Below are 21,553 nucleotides of genomic sequence, written 5' to 3' on the forward strand. Positions count from 1 at the left end.
ACTCAATATCGGAATGTCTCCACACATATAGCCATGCTTATAGAAGGAGTTTCTTCTTCTTCGTTAATGGCTAACAGTCAAATATGACTAATATGGTCAGCGTGTGTGTGTCGGGGGGGGGGGGGGGGAATAGAGTATGAATGTCAAGTCACCCAAGCTACTCAATCCACCCAGGTGAGCTTGACATGTGATAAAAAAAGTGAAAAACCTAAATTAGCCTAAAATGCAACGGATTCATATGCAGACCCAGTATATACATAGTGAAAAGAACAAGAATGATAGTGCTGTTAAAATGATAAAACATCAGTGCTATCTAAGGGATGTGTGATCATGTGACCAGTGCTGCAATGGCAGTGCCAACACTGTCTACAAGTACTGGCAGTGATTTTCACTCGACAATAGTGCAAGGAAAGAATAAATGTTTGATGTAGTCTGTTGATGAGTGTGGAATCTCGCCTCGTTTGAATATCGGTCACTTAAAGCTGCACTCTCACAGATTTACCGTTTTTCCAGCTTTTTTTATTTTTTGTTTTGGAATTTGTCAGCAGTCTTTTATCACTGGTTTGTAGACAATAATTTGCTCGTTCCAAGGCAAAAAATAAAAAAAAGTTGTCAAAACGTTCAAATTGTGAGTGTGCAGCTTTAATGGGATAAACACATATTCAGAGAGTATTTGAAAATAATCTCGGTATTCAATTAGTTGTCATTTGTGCGAGAATTATCAACTAGTTAACGATTTTTCTCAGGATGGTCTCCCATACCACACCCATTAGGTGGCACTATATCGCCTTAATCACTCAAGCGAGTATCAGAGCCAGCCGGTATGTTTGGGCCTAAAAAGTTAAAAAAAAGTTTCACACGGCGATGACCTATATGTGTTTAGAGATGGGAGCCTCCCTTACTTCATATGGTAGGTTGTTCCACCAACACGATCTCATCGATGTATTGAAACCATCAATATCCTGAATTTGGGTTTCTTGAAATATTTGTGTGGATGTTTGCATTCGATCAAACGAGTTATCGAAGGGACTTCAAGATTACGGAATAAGCGTTGCCATGTACGAACTACTGTAGTCAGTCGATTTAATAAATAAATAAATTAGAAACCTTATTGATTGCATTAAATTGCTGGAAATATTCTTATGTCCGGCTGTATGATGCATGCTCCGGTCGGAAGATTTGTCCGGGTGTCCGTCAGTCTGGCAAATTCCAAGCACCTGTATGTATTACATTATAATACATTGTTATTTTCTCTGTGACGTGTGTACCACAATAGGTGTATCTACCTATAGCCTTACGTGTATGTGTGATTATGTGCAAAATGTGTCCTTTACTATTACGCTTTACACAAAATGCTTTTCCTGCTCTTCATAAGGGGCGTGTAGTCTGTGGTGAGTTTATGCACGAATTGAACTCCTTGGAGTAATTTTCACGCTATTTGAAATTAAAATAATGTGAACTAAGCAAAACTTAATCTATAGTTGTATGATGGTAAAAAAATAAAGTACGTAACATTTGAATAAGCTACATATATAAGCTTCAAACTGCGTCCACACAAATAATGATACGCCTTATGAAACAGTATCTAATTTAAGTATCATAAATCACATAACGAAAATGGTTGCATAAGTAATACAAAGTAAGGTGAATGAGCGAACTTGTTTTCACAAATTAATTGGTGGTATCAAATTTGTTTTTCTCCTTTTAAGGTGAGCGACCGAACGTTCAAACACTCCTTTCAAAATTACTCAATACTTAAATACGTATTTCAACGGTGTTATTTGACTTAAGGCATAAACTTGATCAGTTCGATCACATTCACTCTCCTAGGTCAAAGCAAATTTCAAATACAAAAAAAAATTACTACATGTGCGTCTTTGGGCGCTTCGTTCTTCTTGTTCTTCTGTGTCCGAACCTAGATACAATCGCCCTAACGACACGAACAAGGTCCAAGAACATTGTTCTCGGGTCAAAATTCCACACTACCTACAAACCGGGAGGACCGAGAACTACAGGAGAACAAAATGGCGGAAAGTAAAGTTAAGAACGATGCGTGCATGATTTACAGCGAACAACTCTACTACTGGTTCCCGGTGTTAGGGCGTTTTACGTGAGTTACACGTTCCGAATCGACTCGATTCGATCCTGGAAACAAGCGCCCAAAGACGCCCCATGGCATGTCTAGAAAATGTTACAAAATATTGACATGTCTGATGTAACGTGGCCTTCAAATAACCAAGATTAAGAGGATTGAGAAATGAAAAATAGCAGTGGGTTTCAAACATTGAAATGATCAAAATATTGTTTTTGTTTATAACGTTTCAGCAAGTTTCATAATCGGAACACTTTGGCCATTATGCAACAGAAATTCCGAAGATGGCTGACTTGTTACGATTGCTAGTTCCACTAATAAAAAGGAGACTTAATAACACAGTGTTGTGAAGATAATTCGATCACTATATTTCAAGTATTATCAGCATATGGGATGATGCGCTAACTTTAATGATTTATATGTATAGTTTGACCTCATACGGTAAAAGGATGAGAGGCTACTGAGATATCATTTATAATAGCAATAAATATTAGTGAACACTTAACGTTTTTACGTTTACTTGGTAAATAAATATTAGCCCGTTGATATTTTATAAGAATGCAAAGTAGGTCAAAGAACATAAGAAAACGCTATGGAAAATAAAATAAAATAGCACGGGTCCTTTCTTTGACGTTTGTTTACGTACAGACGGGCGACTGATCTCCTGCGAATACTTGTTTTCTGAATGGAACTAACTTATATCTATATTAACATGCCCATTCCACTCCTTATTCCGCGTCAACAAATATATATTAGCTAAATATATAGACAAATACGTTTTAAGTGTTGTCAGTGGGACTTAAGTAACAAAATGTTATTACCCTTATTAACATTTTTTTAACGGCCACAATACCTGCATGCGACTGGTCTTTAAAGGTTCTACAATAAAATAAAACTTTCAATACTTAGATTTAAAAACTAAACCATAACAGACGATCATAACTACAAATTAGTGTGTCCCAGATGTTTACTTTGTAAATGATTTAAATTTGATGAAATACGCAAAACCCATACAGCAACTATTATTTTAATTCAGTCAGTTCTGTAAATGCGAATTGCTATTTTAGTGTTCCAATTTCGGAAGTACCATCTGAAGAAAAATGAAAAACGCGGGAAATAGCTGACGAATATCCTTAAAAACATGAAATACAACTGCATTGTCAGTGTTGAAAAAACACGCCTGTTGCCTGATGTAACAAGAACAACGATACAGTCTTCAGTTTTGATTGTATCTCGATAAAACTGGTACAGTATTAAGATATCCACCAGAGCTTGGTTCCAAAAACTTGATAATAATGATTAAGATAATCATAATAACAAGATATGTTTATTATCGAACATTTTACTCCCCGAGCATCATGTTGTCATGAATATTTGAATTATATATTTTTGGACCAAATTGCAAGCTGATTTGTCATGTCACATTGGATGCCCAATTAGGCATTTTGAAGCTTATGACCAATGTTCATTTCAAAGCTTGAGGATAGTAGGTACAGTACCCCAAGAGTTTCTATGTGGTTAGTTTAAGCATTTATCTTTACTGGCACCGCCAAAAACCATTTCTGAAAAAGCAGACAAGCTTCTTGTTTTTGTTTTGTGGCTGAAGCCAAAAATGGTATGTATATCGGCTTAATTTTCATATATTGAAGTTTCTGTGAAAACAATGTTTGACCTGCTGCATATTGGGTCTGACCTGATGACCTCAAAATCAATAAGGGTCAATCAATAACCATGCCCTACCTGCATTTTAGGTTCGAGGACCATCGGTTCCGGCATTGTCAAGTTATTACTTGGACAAGTTTCTCAAACTCAAGGTCGCTTTAACCTCGACCTTTGAATGATTACCTTCAAACAAATAGAAATAATTAAATGGTCAAGCCTAGTCTCAATGTAAGGTTTGAATAGACAAAGTCTAGTTATCATGCAGAAGTTTTTTGCATTCAAGACATTATAACCTTTGCCCTGATGACCTCATTACCAATAGGGTGATCTACAGGTCACACACAACCTTCATGTCAAGTTTGATGGTCATGGATGCATGCATTGTCAAGTTATCACTTGGAGTAGCTTTGCATTCAAAATCACTGTGACCTTGACCTTTGACCTGATAACATCAAAAATAATGGAACCACCTAATGGTCATTCCAAAGACATTGTCTAGGTATCATTTGGACAAGTTCTTCGCATTCAAAGTCACTGTTACCTTTGCCTGATGATCTCAGAATCAATAGGGGCCATCGACTGGTCACACCCACAAGTGTACTGAACATGGGAGCCGGGGTAATCTAGTTAACATTTAGACAATCTTTTCGAGTTGAAGGTCACTGTGACCTTGACATTTAAACTGATGCCCTTAAAATGAAGGGGTCATCTACTTGTCACACCCAATTTGCATGTCAAGTTTAAAGACCATCATTGCAGGCATTGTCAAATTATACTTGAATGGGCTTTTAAGTTTAAGGTCACGGTAACTTTGACCTGATGACCTTAAAAACAAGAGGGGTCATCTACTTGTCACAACAACCCTACTTGTTTTAGAGTCATGAGTGCAGCTTTTCGCATGCATCGTCATTGTGACCTTGACCTTTGACCTTATATCCTTCAATTGGGTTCATCTCCTATTTAGATCAAGCTTATATGTCAAGTTTATGGACCATTGTTCATAAAACACTCAGACAAGCTGTTGTCTATCCATGGATAAAGGACCAACCAACCTACCTACCTTCCCACTAAATAACTAACGTACCCACACGCACAAAGCAATAATCCCCCTTTTCTTTCTCTAGATGTGGCAATCGTTATACCAAAAGAAAATTTCATTAACTGTAACTTTTATGTTTATTTCAAGGTCAGATGCTTCTTGCATGAACAAATGTAATTATTTTACATAAAATCAAGAACTTGTCAAAAAATAAAACACGTAAAAAAAAGTCCAATATATCGTAACATGTAACCAAAGGAACTTCCAACGCCCCATAAATTATCTTTTTGCATTGATTTGGGTTTTGTAGATATCCTAAGAATTAAAATCATTTTTATTAAAAATAAAATTTAAATTGATCAGAACCCAGGTCGAAATAAATGAAGCTGCTCATTTAAAAGGAACTTTGTTAGTATAAAAAAGTTGAGACCAGGATAACACAGCAAAAATTGACCACCTAAAAATGGAGGCAAAATAAGGCCATTAGAAAATGGAGACATTGAAATTTCCTTTGAAAATCTTGATTCAAAAGGAGCCAACACTTTAAATGTATTAACCATTGTTTAAAATTACAAACATGGAATAAACTATCTAGAATTACAAACATGGTATAAATTATCTAGAATTACAAACACGGTATAAATTATCTAGAAAAACAAACTCTGTATAAATTATTATCAATGGGACAAATACTAAATGCTTTGTCATAAATAACAGTCCCAATTGTTCAAATTAAGACATTTAGAACATTCATAATTCTGATCAAGTGGGCCATGATGGCCCTAAAACGCTCACCTTAGCAAAGGGCCACAAAAAGGCAAAGGGCCACAACTCTGTGGTAAAGCATTAATAAAAATGTTGTAATTTAAATATATCTTTACTGATGACAATGTCTTGTTATATATATATATATATATATATATAAAGGGTCATGCAATGAAGCTACCTGTAAAGTTTAACTGAATTTGGCCTGGTAGTTTCAGAGATTTTTTTAAAGCAAAACAGTAAGTTGGCCATTATGTTGTTGTTGTTGTTGATCAATCTCAATGCCTAGTTGCATTTTTGTAGAGGGTCATGCAAGCTTCTTGAAAAGTTTCATTGAATTTAACCTGGTAGAGCATCAGAGAAGATGTTTTTAAAGTAAAACTGGAAGTTGGCTAGATTGTTGTTATTGATCAATCTCGACCCTTTGTTGTTATTTGTTGGGTTTTTTGTAGCTTCCTGTAAAGTTTCATTGAAATTGGACTGGAAGTTTTAGAGGAGATGTTTTTTTTAAAAGTAAAACAGGAAGTTGGCCATTTTTTGTTGTATTTTCGTAGAGGGTCACCCAAGGAGGAGGCTTCCTGTAAAGTTTTATTGAATTGAGACTGTAAGTTTTAGAGGAGATGTTGTTTTTTTAAAGTAAAACAGGAAGTTGGCCATTTTTTGTTGTTGTTGTTCTTGTTATTCAATCGTGACCCTTGATGAATTTTTGAAGAGGGTCACCCAAGGAAGTCTCCTTTGAAGTATCATTAAATTTGGCCAGGTATAAGTTTCAGAGGAGATGTTTTTTATAAGCAATTGTTGACGGAAGGTCGGACAGACGACGGAGAAAGACCAATCACAAAAGCTCACTTCGTGCTCTGGTGAGCTAAAAACTCACATCAAACATATATGTAAATGATTAGCAAATTGTCCATATACATTTAAAGCTATAATATGCAATCTTTTAAAATCATTCATACGTATGATCTATTTATGGGACTAGCAGAGGAACTTTGGTTTTGTACTTTCTCACAAGAGATAAGCCCAAAAGAGGCAGTGATCCTTACAATGTCAGACAAAAAGAGACATCAACGTTTGATTATTAAAGGGGCTCTCCCACGTTTTATAAGATCAGACATAGAACATTTCAATTGTGTACGTAAAAAGAACAAATTGTGTGGCCCAATAGAATAACGTCAGTAGAAGTTTAAAATGAATATAAGTGAGGTTCTGTTCTGAAATGTTTTCAAATATGACAGGAAAGACTTGAGTTTGCTGGAAAAAGTGAATTATTCTATTAAATTGGATGGTTTCGGCTTGGATTTCCAATTTTCTGTTCAAGTAAGCATCTGTCAGTTTCTTTTTGGTGCCTGTCTTTTATAATAAATAAAACAACTCGATTTGAACACATTTTGAAAAGAATTGAATTTGTGGCCAACATGAACTCTGTGAGAGAGTCCCTTATAGATCCTATGATGACCGAAACATAAAAAACCTGCACAAACCTCAATGAGGATATAATTCAAAACAACAATATGTAAACATGCACTCATCATTTTTTAAACATGGACATGAAAGAAACAATAAATGATATAAACACAAAAAACAGTTCAAGCATTCAAATAATTTCAATTAAAATATCTAAGTAACTGACAGTAAAAGTGCCAAAGAAATCAAGACATCATTTAACATTATAACGCAATGTATTGTGCTTTTAAAACCAAACATGAAACAGTATGTGTTTGTAACTGAACATAATGAACTCAGTATGGTTTAAATTGTAGCCAAAATCAAGTGAACATAATGTGATACCTTTCACAGTTAAATTAGATATAAATATACATGTCAATTAAAAAAATGTAAACTCAAAACCATGCAAAAACTAACTCACAATTCTCTTGACAACACACACACACACATAGTACCAAAACTGTGCATTTTTTTGTTCCTCAAGTATTTCGATCTCCATGCATCACATACTTCAGAATGCCCATAATGAAAGCATATAACAGAGATATAATTATGACGGCATGTTTGGTAAACTGGTAAATATTTTCTCCATGCTAAATCTCATGTTGGATGTTTAAACCGTCCTTTTCGGCCTGTACTTCACACATGATGAGACTCTTCAAATAGACTTATGGTCAATTTAACATTAAACTTTGAAGTCTTTGTTTGACCCAACAATTATTGCTTTTTCATAGTCATTTTTTTATCAGTTAATACGTCATTTTTACTTTCACTATAGTAATTAGTCAAGTTTATATTTATGCAGATATGACATTTTGATTTTGTTCCCGTCCACAAAAACCTTTCAAGTGACCTTACACTGAACGCCCATATATAAGAGTAATGGATGCATTTTCTCACACTCACGATTCCAACATATGAGCACTTTGTAGCTTTACACTAGATGGCTGGATGATGTTTCTACAGAACTTTATAGAAACTAACAGTGTATGATAATAGCAATGAGCTGATAAGGCTGATGGAGTATAATTCTGACGAGGCACTAGTGGGGCACGGATCCCCACCTCCTTTCACACTTGATCCAGGGGGCAACGTTTCATCACCTGGAAAACATATGTCATAGATAACCTCAAGATACATAAAACATATTGTATTGAAATTCTTGTAAAGAAGTATTTTCTTGAACTGCAGGATGGTATTTTAAATGATCTATCAAAATATTCATTCTATTCCAATGCACATGCCAAAAAAACAGTCCCAACATAATGGCAAAAGGTTTCAATTGCATTTAGTGATGGTGCTTTAGAAAATTAAACAACAGGCCCCAAGATCACCAAAATACTTAAGTCAAATCTTCATGTCAACTCAATTTAACCATACAGCATAAACATTATTTAAATCATAGATTTTTCAACTGTTTAAAAAGGCACATTCTCTCATAGAAAATGTTGATTAAATACTTTGGACAAGATTCACAAGAGAAAAACTGTTCTTCAGCAAAAACGCTTTCCAAGCAATTTCTCTAGTACATTTTTTGCTCTAGAATAAGTTTTCTTTGACGTAAGTTTGTGATATTGGTGCCAGACTCTAAAAGTCTTGAAGTCATTATATAGCATATATAATAAATTTCGAACATTGCAATGGAATGATGGTATACCAATATTTTAAGCCAGTTGGATCAATACATGTATAGATAAGGTAGGTATTTCAGGATCATACACAGGAAAAGCATGTGATTAGTAATGCGGAACTTCCAGATCTGCTGAGATTTGTATTGTATGACTTCTCCGTAATGTGTTAAACTAGATAATGATACCCCCCAAAATAAAAAAAAACAAGAGTGGTCACAGATAGCTATATCCCCCGCCTCATGGGGGCATTTTTTGTAACGAATGCCAATCAATGGTAAGGGTAGTTTCTCAGGAACATAAGAAATGCGTAAAATTGAGAAAGGGCAATAACTCTTCCTAAAATGGTTGAATCACCAAAGCCCGACAACATGCGCTGCTTCACCATATAGTCATCAATCTGTGAAAGTTTGGTAAAAATTGCATGAAAAACGTAGGAGGAGTTGCGAAGAAACCAATTTTAAATGTAAAAAAAGGGCAATAACTCTTTCAAAAATGGTCAAATCGCAAAAGCCTGACAATATGCGCTGTGTCACTATACAGTCATCAGTCCGTGAAAGTTTGTTAGAAATTGCATGAAAAACATAAGAGGATTTGCGAAGAAACCAATTTTAAATGTAAAATAAAGGAAGGGCAATAACTCTTTCAAAAATGGCCGAGTCGCGAAAGCCCAACAATATGCGCTGCGTCACTATACAGTCATCAATCTGTGAAAGTTTGGTAGAAATCACATGAAAAACGTTAGGAGTTGCGAAGAATCCAATTTTAAATGTAAAATAAAGAAAGGGCAATAACTCTTTCAAAAATGGCCGAATCGAGAAAGCCTGACAATATGCGCTGCGTCACTATATGGTCATCAATCTGTGAAAGTTTGGTAGAAATCGCATGAAAAAGGTAAGGAGTTGCAAAGAAACCAATTTTAAATGTAAAATTAAAAAAGGTCAATAACTCTTTCAAAAATGGACAAATCGCAAAAGCCCGACAATATGCGCTGCTTCACTTTATGATCATCAATCTGTGAAAGTTTGGTAGAAATCGCATGAAAAACTTAAGAGAAGTTGCGAAGAAACCAATTTTAAATGTAAAATAAGCAAAGGGCAATAACTCTTTCAAAAATGGTTGAATCAGGAAAGCCCGACATCATGCACTACTTCACTATATGTTCATCAATCTGTGAAAGTTTGGTAGAAATGGCATGGGAAATGTAAGAGGAGATGCAAAGAAATGAATGTGGGACGGACGCACGAACGTACGGAATCGCACCTACCATTACTATATCCCCTCGTCTTTTCAAGGCAGGGGATAAAAACATAGATTGTAATAGAATTTATTTACAAGAAAACAACAATAAAGGTATTTCTTGCATTTAAAACTTATTCAAAGCATGATACAAATGAACTTTAGACATCTCTTCAAGTATATGACTAAGTTTTGCATTAAGCTGACAATCACTGATAATATGTATTTAGGGTTTAATTCTAAAAGGGAGGTAATTTATATTACTTGACGCTTTTGTTAAAACTGCTCAGATGGCTGGCTAAATTGAAATGCTTTTTATATAGAAAAATACTTTTAGTATAAGGATTTTTCCCCATATTTAAAGGCAAATAAAAAATAAAACAAGAGCACCGCGAAACGGAGCATTATACGCCCGAAGAAGATTCGGCTTGAGGTCCTTTTAATGTAGTGATGATTTGTATAAAGTTATTTGAAAATCGCTTTCTTAGTTACCAAGTTATGGCCCGGACACGGAATTGCTAACGGACGAGTAACAAAGATGTGGCCTGGACACAGAATTGCTAAAGCCCCCCATGTTGATTCTAGTCTTTGAGGTATGGACCTGGAAATTGTGCGCGACACATCCTTTTAATGTAGTGATGATTTGTATAATGTTATTTGAAAATCGCTTTATTAGTTACCAAGTTATGGCCCGGACACGGAATTGCTAACAGATGAGTTACAAAGATGTGGCCCGGACACAGAATTGCTAACGTCCCCCCATGGTGATTCTAGTCTTTGAGTTATGGCCTGGACATGGAATTGCTAACGTTCCCCCCCCTGGGTGATTCTAGACTTTAAGGTATGGACCTGGAAATTCCATGTGACACATCCTTTTAATGTAGTGATGATTTGTATAAAGTTATTTGAAAATCACTTTATTAGTAACAAAGATGTGGCCCGGACACAGAATTGCTAACGCCCCCCATTGTGATTCTAGTCTTTGAGGTATGGACCTGGAAATTGCGCGCGATGCATCCTTTTAATGTAATGATGCTTTGTATAAAGTTATTTGAAAATGACTTTATTAGTGACCAAGTTGTGGCCCGGACACGGATTTGCTAACGCACCCCCATGGTGATTCTAGTCTTTGAGGTATGGACCTGGAAATTGCGCGCGACACATCCTTTTAATGTAGTGATGATTTGTATAAAGTTATTTGAAAATCGCTTTATTAGTTACCAAGTTATAGCCCGGACACGGAATTGCTAACGGACGAGTAACAAAGATGTGGCCCGGAAACAGAATTGCTAACGCCCCCCCATGGTGATTCTAGTCTTTGAGGTATAGACCTGGAAATTGCGCGCGACACATCCTTTTAATGTAGTGATGATTTGTAAAAAGTTATTTGAAAATCGCTTTATTAGTTACCAAGTTATGGCCCGGACACGGAATTGCTAACGGACGAGTAACAAAGATGTGGCCCGGACACAGAATTGCTAACGCCCCCCACTGGTGATTCTAGTCTTTGAGTTATGGCCTGGACATGGAATTGCTAACGTCCCCCCCCATGGTGATTCTAGACTTTGAGGTATGGACCTGGAAATTGCGCGCGACACTTCCTTTTAATGTAGTGATGATTTGTATAAAGTTATTTGAAAATCACTTTATTAGTAACAAAGATGTGGCCCGGACACAGAATTGCTAACGCCCCCCCATGGTGATTCTAGTGTTTGAGGTATGGACCTGGAAATTGCGCGCGACACATCCTTTTAATGTAATGATGCTTTGTATAAAGTTATTTGAAAATGACTTTATTAGTGACCAAGTTGTGGCCTGGACACGGATTTGCTAACGCACCCCCATGGTGATTCTAGTCTTTGAGGTATGGACCTGGAAATTGCGCGCGACACATTCTTTTAATGTAGTGATGATTTGTATAAAGTTATTTGAAAATGGCTTTATTAGTTACCAAGTTATGGCCCGGAAACAGAATTGCTAACGCCCCCCCATGGTGATTCTAGTCCTTGAGGTATGGACCTGGAAATTGCGCGAGACACATCCTTTTAATGTAATGATTCTTTGTATAAAGTTATTTGAAAATGACTTTATTAGTGACAAAGTTGTGGCCCGGACACGGAATTGCTAACGCACCCCCATGGTGATTCTAGTCTTTGAGGTATGGACCTGGAAATTGCGCGCGACACATCCTTTTAATGTAGTGATGATTTGTATAAAGTTATTTGAAAATCGCTTTATTAGTTACCAAGTTATGGTCCGGACACGGAATTGCTAACGGACGGACAGACGGACGGACGGACGGACGGACGGACGGACGGACGGACGGACAGACGATGGAGGCCATAACATAATACGACCCTTCGGGCGTATAAAAAGGGAAAACCTTGTTTTGTACAGAAGGGGTAACAACTCCATAAATTTGGTGGAAACATGCCAAAAAAATCATTCGGTTTGCTACATAAGCTGTATGCCAGTATTGTTATCATGTATCGTGGGGATTTTTTTTTAAATACATTTTCAAATATATTTGAATATGAAGAGTGACCAATAAAAAAAATTGTTAAGTGCATAATTATATCAGATTCAAAAAGCAATACTGCCCTACTCAGTATAATTTTGAAGTGAAAAATAAGAAAGGCAGGCATGAACTCCAAATGATTAAAATTACTTTTAAATCAATCATTTTATCAATTATTTTTATCGCAAAGTAAACAATCATTCATACAACTTCACATATATGACACACATATCATATATGCAACAGTCCAAAGCAAATGTGCTACAAGTATAAAAGATAAAATATATATACCCGAACATTTAACAGCAAATGCTTCTAAAGGTCTCACTTGGCCTTTTATAAATTAAATGGATGAAATTTGTTGATTTGTTACAGTCAAATAATAAAGGTCAGCTAAGACTGGTAAATATATATTTGAAGCATTTAATATACTTAAAAATATTGGCAATCAAATTGTTTAGCATTCTATTTATAATTGACTAATATTTATATATATATATATATATAGGTTCACTGTACTTTATAAAGTCCACCCTCTCGATACTATTTATTACTTTACATTTCATGATTTAACAAATAACTGTGTGTAGTAATTAAATAACCATCTTGTTGTGTTATATTCTCTTAATAACTATATTACTATATCTTGATGATTTATGTTATATTATTATTTATTTTTTTCTTCTTTCATTTTCATGTTTTATTCTTTTTCACATTGATCATATGTTTGTTTAACTCATAATATCACGTAACGAGAAGCATGAATATGTTTACTTTTGTTGCTTTAACAAATATTTTGAATTTTGAATCATATTAACAGAAGCATGAAGGGTGGGGCCTGAAGCAGGGTGAAGGTCATTACCTGACTGGTTTGGCCTGTTTGGCTGTTGTGGCCCGATGCCTGTTGTGACATCAATAGCAAATACCTCCCCGTCAGTCCTATTATCGTTTCCTTGGCCAAGTATTTCAATAGCGTCGGGCTTATGTGTATTCAGAGTTGTTGAGGGTTTGTTCGGTCTGTTTGCGCCTTGTGTCACAGCATTCAGGAATAACTCTTTGTCAGTCCCAACACCGCTTCCTTCTCTGGGTATTTCAATATCATCAGGCTTCTGTGTTATTGGAGTTTTTGAGGGGGCTTTCGCAAATGGTTCTATAACACTCGTTTCAGGCATGATGGTTGGCGGTGAATCATGTACTGAATAATCTGAAGAAAAGAAATCCAACATGATTCATAAAAGAAACTAAGCAAAGTGACAAAAAAATATCATTAGATTTGGCAGCAATGCAATACAATAATATCACATCAGATTTAACCTAAACCAGATGAGTATTTCTTTTAATATTTGAATGATGTAATGACTTCATGATAAGACATCATTCTTATCTAGCATTTTACAGTTGTAAAGGGAAGGTATGAAGAAAGGTGAACTTGCAAGACTAGTACAGTCATCAAAATTAGGAGATCATCAACATTGGTGGATATCATTAACATTGGTGGATATCATCAACAATGGTGGATATCATTTACATTTGGGGATATCATTAATATTGGTCGACATCATTAACATTGTTGGATATCGTCAACAATGGTGGATATCATTAACTTTGGTCGACACCATAAACATTGGTAGATATCATCAACAATGGTGGATATCATTAACATTGGTGGACACCATAAGCATTGGTGGATATCATTAACATTGGCTGACATCATAAACATTGGTGGATATCATCAACAATGGTGGATATCATTAACATTGGTGGACACCATAAACATTGGTGGATATCATTAACATTGGTCGATATCATTAATATTAGTGGACATCATTAACCTCCGAGTCAATGGATGTACAAGATAGTCAACTTCACAGTGTAATATATTTTTGTAGAACTTTGTTATAGATTATACATACCATACAATATCATGGACTCTTTGTTTTGACCAATGCTGTTCCGTGCAAAGCAGACATATTTCCCAAAGTCCTCCACTTGGATATTATGTATCTGCAGAATGAGCGTTTTCTTGAAGGTACCTATGTTACCATTATAATAGTCCACCTGAAGATAGCAATTTGCTTGTTATACAACATAGACTAAGTAGTTAACCATTCTTTTTAAGACAAACGAACATTGGATACAAAAAACTATTGTCTTGCTTGCTTTCTGCTAATTAGAGATCATTACTTATTGACCAAAGTCTGCAGCAAAGGTTGGATCTTATTTTTGTTGGATCAAAGCATAAATATGATTTTGTGGTTTGTTCAAATTGAACCACTATTATTTGAAACAGGGCATTTTACTACCATTTTGACACATAAATTGGTTTTTTATACATTACTACAGAGCTCAAAAGGCATCACTTTTTACATGTATATTAATTATGATAGTTTGTGCCACATGTTTCATCTTCAAGCACAAGTTGTGTATTTGTAACATACATATACAAAGAATGGTATTGAATACATCAATTTATGAAAACAGCAGATAATTATGGTAGGACAGTCCTGTGTATGTAAGAATAAATTTTGATATCAGACCAGTATGGACATATTTCAATTGTATTTTAAACTGTATTTAAGATCAAGAGCAAGATAATTACCCCTAAACCAATCTCATCAGACGTTATGCAATTTCAATATAAACAACTAATTCAACTCTTTTTATGCAAATCTTTGAAATATGTGCAAAATAATCCAGAAAATGATAGAACTTGACATATATCCAGGGTACATGAAAATTATGGTCACTGGCACCACAATAATATTTCTCTTCAATGTTGTTGTTTTTTTTAATGTTAAAATCAATTTGAGTTCTCAATGGAAATATATAATGAAACAATTGAATTTCACATAACTCTTTCTGCTGCTTTTGTCACCATTTAGGGAATTGGTCTTTCTGATAGAGAAAAACACGGGTCTTTCTGATAGAGAAAAACACATCATTTTGACTGAATTGGAATACCATTTCTGCCTAGGAATGAATAAGGCTGCTTTAAACAATAAACAGAACAGATAAAGGAATGTGTGAAAGTTTCTTGCAGAGTACACCAATGCTCTCATTTGTTGAGGCACGCAATATTTTGATGAAATAAACTGAAAAAATTATGAGGCAGAAATAAGTCGACGTATTTTCACCAAACGGAAAAAATGTTCAGTAAAACTGCAGTCGTTCGAACAGGCGGACGTTCAAGAACCGGCGATCCCTCGAGGTCGAAGCTTGGTCCCGAACATTTACTCTTCTATTTACATGTAAAATATACTGACGCTGCCTTGAAACCGAAATAAGTCGAGGAGTCAAGCACAATATCCAGTTGAAAGGAAATTTCATAAGGTGTGAAAAACTGTTTATCACTGTTTTATGCATGACCGCAAATGGTTGATAAGGGCATTTGAAAAGATAATTATGAGTTTGAACAGTTTCGCGAGACAGACAAGATGCGCCAATCATCAATCCTTGATATTGCAAAACTTCAATCTGACTAAGCCCATAATATGTACTGTCATATATAAATGTTGCTTGTTTAGAAAAGGTCCTTTTGTAAAAATAAACATAACTATTTATTCAATTATAAAAAAAAAATCATGTAGTATACGACAGCCTTTGAAAATATGAGTGATTTCCACAACACAACATATAATCGGTGTCATAGTAATCAGTCCGTTTAACGACTTTAAACTTAAAATACACTAAAAGATATTTCATAACAGACTGGAAAATTGAAATTCCGGTCGTTCGAAACATCGGTTCCCTTGAGGTTTCAGCTCGGACCCCGTAGTCCTCGAGCGATCACAGTTTTACTGTATATGTTTAGATATTGCAGTGGAATTTTTCTGCCACAAACTGATCAGAAATAAAAACTGCATACCGTATACTTTTCCTTGTTCATCAAGTCAATATCTCGTCGATCTTTTTTTCCAGACCATGACGCCGTGTGGGTTGGCAACGACCTCACAGTACAGAACTGTATCCCGCCCGACATACTGCCCGATATGCTTCGTCAGCATATTCACCTCTGGGCGAACTTTAACATCAAAGATATATATTACATATTATTTGCATATGTTACATATTCTCCATCATTCTCTTATGTCATCTCTCCCAGTCTCAGCTTTATATTTTAGAAATGCTTTTAATGGCTTACCTTTGGTTCATTTATATCATCCAATGTTGATGTGCCTGGTCTCTGATAGTGCCTATTTCCCATGATGCCATGTTTGTTTTTAGTTAAATCAACATACCACAAAACAAGCAATGTTAATATATTGGTGAAAATCATTCAAACCCTTTTCAATATCATTTTTTGAAATCAAAAACTGACACTGGACAAATATTTCATAGAAGTTGGTAATTTTAATGGTTTTGTTTGCTCATAAAGCCAAACAGTTCTCAGACAAATATCTTACCAGTATCTGACCAGGATTCCAATAAAAACTTGTTTTGATAAGACGTAAAAATCCTTTAACCATTTCAACGCTAAATTAATGGCAAAAATATTATATAGAATCATGCAAGAAAAAAACAGAGGTGATTCTGAAATGGCCAAAACTGTTTTTTTTATTATTTGGGATAATAAGTTCAAATTTGAAGCCTTAAGTTATTTAAATCATTGGAGCATAAAATAACTTCACTTAATAATCTTTTATTACATGTTATGATTTTACAAAATACGGCCTTAACTTTTTACCTGATTATTATAACAATAGTTTATTTGAAATGTAATTATGAAAGATTTATTTGGAGAAAAGTTTATCATTATTCATATGAACTGATTTGCAGTTAAAAAAAAAAAAATGATAAAACACATTTTATCTTAAGCAATTTATTATCCATGAAACATTTGTCAAGTTTTTCACTGCTCAATTCTTACTACTCCGCCCAACTCTTGGCGGTAGTTCTTCTTAATGGTAATCATTTTATAACATAGCAAGTAACACATTAGCAAGTGATACTGTTTAGATTTCAAATTTGTCAGTGTTTTCTCTCTTCCATTGTATATTATTTCTGGTACAGTAAAAAACAATGTAGATTTTATAATTTAGATTGTCAAACTGTCATAAGAAGTGGTGCTGCGTAAGTCTGTCTGGTTTGTCTACCCCTACAAGATGTTCTCCATTCATAGCTATCAGGTACAAAAAAACTTCTTTTTCTGCCATGACCCACAAACACCAGTCAAGCCCTTCCTCACCCTAGTCCCACAAACACCAGTCCTGCCCTTCCTCGGCCTTGACCCAAAAACACCAGTCCTGCACTCCTCCGCCCTTGTCCCACAAAAAACACCAGTCCTGTCCTTCCTCGTCCTTGTCCCACAAACACTAGTCCTGCCCTCCCCGTCCTTGACCCAAAAACACCAGTCAAGCCCTCCTCCGTCCTTGACCCACAAACACCAGTCCTGCCCTCGCCCGTCCTTGACCCACAAACACCAGTCCTGCCCTCCCCCGTCCTTGACCAACAAACACCAGTCCTGCCCTCCCCCACCCTTATCAAACAACACCAGTCCCGCCCTCCCCACCCTTGTCCAACAAACACCAGTCATGTTCTCCGCTGCCCTTGTTCCACAAACATCAGTCCTGCCCTCCCTCGCCCTTGTCCCACAAACACCAGTCCTGCCCTCCACCGCCCTTGTTCCACAAACATCAGTCATGCCCTCCGCCGCCCTTGTTCCACAAACACCAGTCCTGCCCTCTGCCACCCTTGTTCCACAAACACCAGTCCTGTCCTCCGCCGCCCTTGTTCCACAAACGTCAGTCCTGCCCTCTGCCACCCTTGTTCCACAAACACCAGTCCTGTCCTCCGCCGCCCTTGTTCCACAAACATCAGTCCTGCCCTCTGCCACCCTTGTTCCACAAACACCAGTCATGCCCTCCGCCGCCCTTGTTCCACAAACATCAGTCCTGCCCTCCCATGCCCTTGTTCCACAAACACTAGTCCTGCCCTCCCCTGCCCTTGTCCCACCAACACCAGTCCTGCCCTCCCACGCCCTGGACCCACAAACACCAGTCCTGCCCTCCCAGACCCTTGTCCCACAAACATCGGTCCTGTCCAACCATGCCCTTGACCAACAAACACCAGTCCTGCCCTCCCACACCCTTGTCCCACAAACATCAGTCCTGCCCTCCCCCACCCTTGTCCCACAAACATCAGTCCTGCCCTCCCCCGCCCTTGTCCCACAAACGTCAGTCCTGCCCTCCCCCACCCTTGTCCCACAAACATCAGTCCTGCCCTCCCATGCCCTTGTTCCACAAACACCATTCCTGCCCTCCCCCGGCCAAAAACACCAGTCCTGCTCCTCCAACCCTTGACCCACAAACACCAGTCCTGCCCTCTCTCGCCCATGACCCACAAACATCAGTCCTGCCCTCCCTCGCCCATGACCCACAAACACCAGTCCTGCTCTCCCATGCCCTTGTCCCACAAACACAAGTCCTGCCCTCCCTCGCCCATGACCCACAAACACCAGTCCTGCCCTTCCACACCATTGTCCCACAAACACCAGTCCTGCCCCCCCCCCCCCGTCCCACAAACACCAGTCCTGCCCTCCCCCACCCTTGACCCACAAACACCAGTCCTGCCCTCCCACAACCTTGTCCAACAAACACCAGTCCTGCCCTTCCATGCCCTTGTCCCACAAACACCAGTCCTGCCCTCCCACACCCTTGTCCCACAAACACAAGTCCTGCCCTCCCCCGCCCTTGTCCCACAAACACCAGTCCTGCCCTCCCACACCCTTTTCCCACAAACTACAAACACCAGTCCAGCCCTCCCTCGTCCTTGACCCACAAACACCAGTTCAGCCTTTCCTCGCCCTTGACCCACAAACACCAGTCCTGCCCTTTCTTGCCCTTGACCCACAAACACCAGTCCAGCCCTTCCTCGCCCATGACCACAAACATGAGCATGTCTCTATTCATGCCCGGGTCCAACAAACAACGCTTTCCTATGACATGTCTGTGTCCTAACCTTCATTCTTTTCTTGGCCACGACTTAACTTTCTCATTTCCACCAATGGTCATCTTATTCCAATAATCTGTTATCTTGCAGCCATGACATAGATATATCATGGTCTTCATCTACCATTTCATTCTAACTTTTTGAGGCTGCATTCTAACAGAAATACCACTTTTACAACTTTTTTCTATTTTTTATCTTGGAAAGAGCAACTTTTTAGTAAATATCTGCAAGCCAATGATTTAAGACTGCTAACAAAAGATCTGATAGCAGATTTTATATTTCCTTTCAAATATTAATGTTTAATGGCTTAAACCATTAATTGCCGTTTAAAAAAATGCATAAAAAAATCAATTTTTGAATTTAAATATATTGTAACAAGAGATTGCTTTTTTTAAACAAGAGGGCCCTGAAGGCCGTGTATCGCTCACCTGATCCAATTCAAGTGTGAAATAAGTGTTTTCAGGGCGAGTTCAAGAGTGACAAAACTCTTCCCTGGCAGTTAGACCACAATTTTAAAGGATCATCATCATTTCAGCTACTTTAGATCGTATAAGTTAAAGTAAGATGGTGAATTGGTTATATGGGCTTTACCGCCAACCAATTCAGGTTATATGGTGACAAACAGAACTAATGATTTCGGTTTCACATCTCATTCACATCATAATATAATCATGAGGTATGGAATCAAAACATTTATACCTGCTGGAATTAAAAAATGTATTACTTAGATCCTTCCTAGTGACCAAGTTTGTTTTTTAATATCACAGATGATTTTTTTTAATATCATGGATGACCCAGCTGCAGACCTTAGCTTGCTGTAATAAGTAAATTCTGACCAGGTTTCATATAGATAAAGTAGAAAATATGGCCTCAACAGTGTTTTAACAATGTTTACTATGATTTGACTTCGTGACCTTGTTTTTGAAATCAGGTTACCCAGTTTCAAACTTGACATAGACTTCATAAACACAAGCATTCTGACATAGTTTCATGGTGATTAAAGAGAGAATGTGACCTCTACAGTGTTTACAAAGTTTTTCTATAATTTGACCTATTGGCCTGGTTTTGACCTCTGATTACCCAGTTTCAAACTCTACCTAAAGATCATCAAGAATAACATTCTGATCAAGTTCCATGAACATATGGTCATAAATGCTGTCTCTAGAGTGTTAACATGCTTTTCCTGTTATTTGACCGGGTTACCTAGTTTTTGACTACACAAGACCCAGATACGAACTTGGCCTAGAGCTAATCAATATAAACATTCTGACTAAGTTTCATGAACATACAGTCATAAATGTGACCTCGAGTGCTACTGCCTCTAGAGTGTTAACATGCTTTTCCTGTTATTTGACCGGGTTACCTAGTTTTTGACTACACAAGACCCAGATACGAACTTGGCCTAGAGCTAATCAATATAAACATTCTGACTAAGTTTCATAAACATACAGTCATAAATGTGACCTCGAGTGCTAACAGGCTTTTCCTATGATTTGATCTAATGACCTAGTTTTTGACCACACATGACCCGGATTCAAACTTGACTTAAAGATTGTTAATATAAACATTCTGACCAACTTCATAAAGACACAGTCATAAATGTGACCTTTAGAGTGTTAACAAGCTTTTCCTTCAATTTGACCTGGTGACCTAGTTTTTAACCCCAGATGACCCAGATTCAAACTTGAGATCATTGATATTAACATTCTGACCAAGTTTCATGAACATACAGTCATAAATGTGACCTCTATTGTGTTAACAAGCTTTTCCTATGATTTGACCTGGTGACCTAGTTTTTGACAACACATGACCCGGATTTAAATTTAACTTAAAGATTGTTAATATAAACATTCTGACCATATTTCATGAAGATACAGTCATAAATGTGACCTGTAGAGTATTAACAAGCTTTTCCTTCAATTTGACCTGGTGACCTAGTTTTTGACCACACATGACCCAGTTTCGAACTTGACCTAGAGATCATTTATATTTACATTCTGGCCAAGTTTTCTGAAGTTACAGTCATAAATGTGAAGTCGTCCAAGATTTTATTGAGGGTAACATTCTGACGGACAATTAAAAATAGTGTTTAGTGAATAACAGATATTGTGATGCATGTCAACACCACTAGAAGAGGAACCCTGGAAGGAATAAAGGTGGGAAAATGTTAACAATTGCTTATTCCTTCCTATTTCAAACAATGTACCAACAAT

General features: G+C 37.0%; 1 pseudogene; it reads right to left on the reverse strand.

Moving 5' to 3' along the window:
- Window positions 1-21,553, reverse strand: part of LOC128223456 (peroxidasin homolog) — a 57,482-nt pseudogene that overhangs the window by 18,800 nt on the left and 17,129 nt on the right.

The sequence above is a fragment of the Mya arenaria genome, chromosome 17, assembly GCF_026914265.1.
Source record: "Mya arenaria isolate MELC-2E11 chromosome 17, ASM2691426v1".
Classification (NCBI taxonomy): Eukaryota; Metazoa; Mollusca; class Bivalvia; order Myida; family Myidae; genus Mya; species Mya arenaria.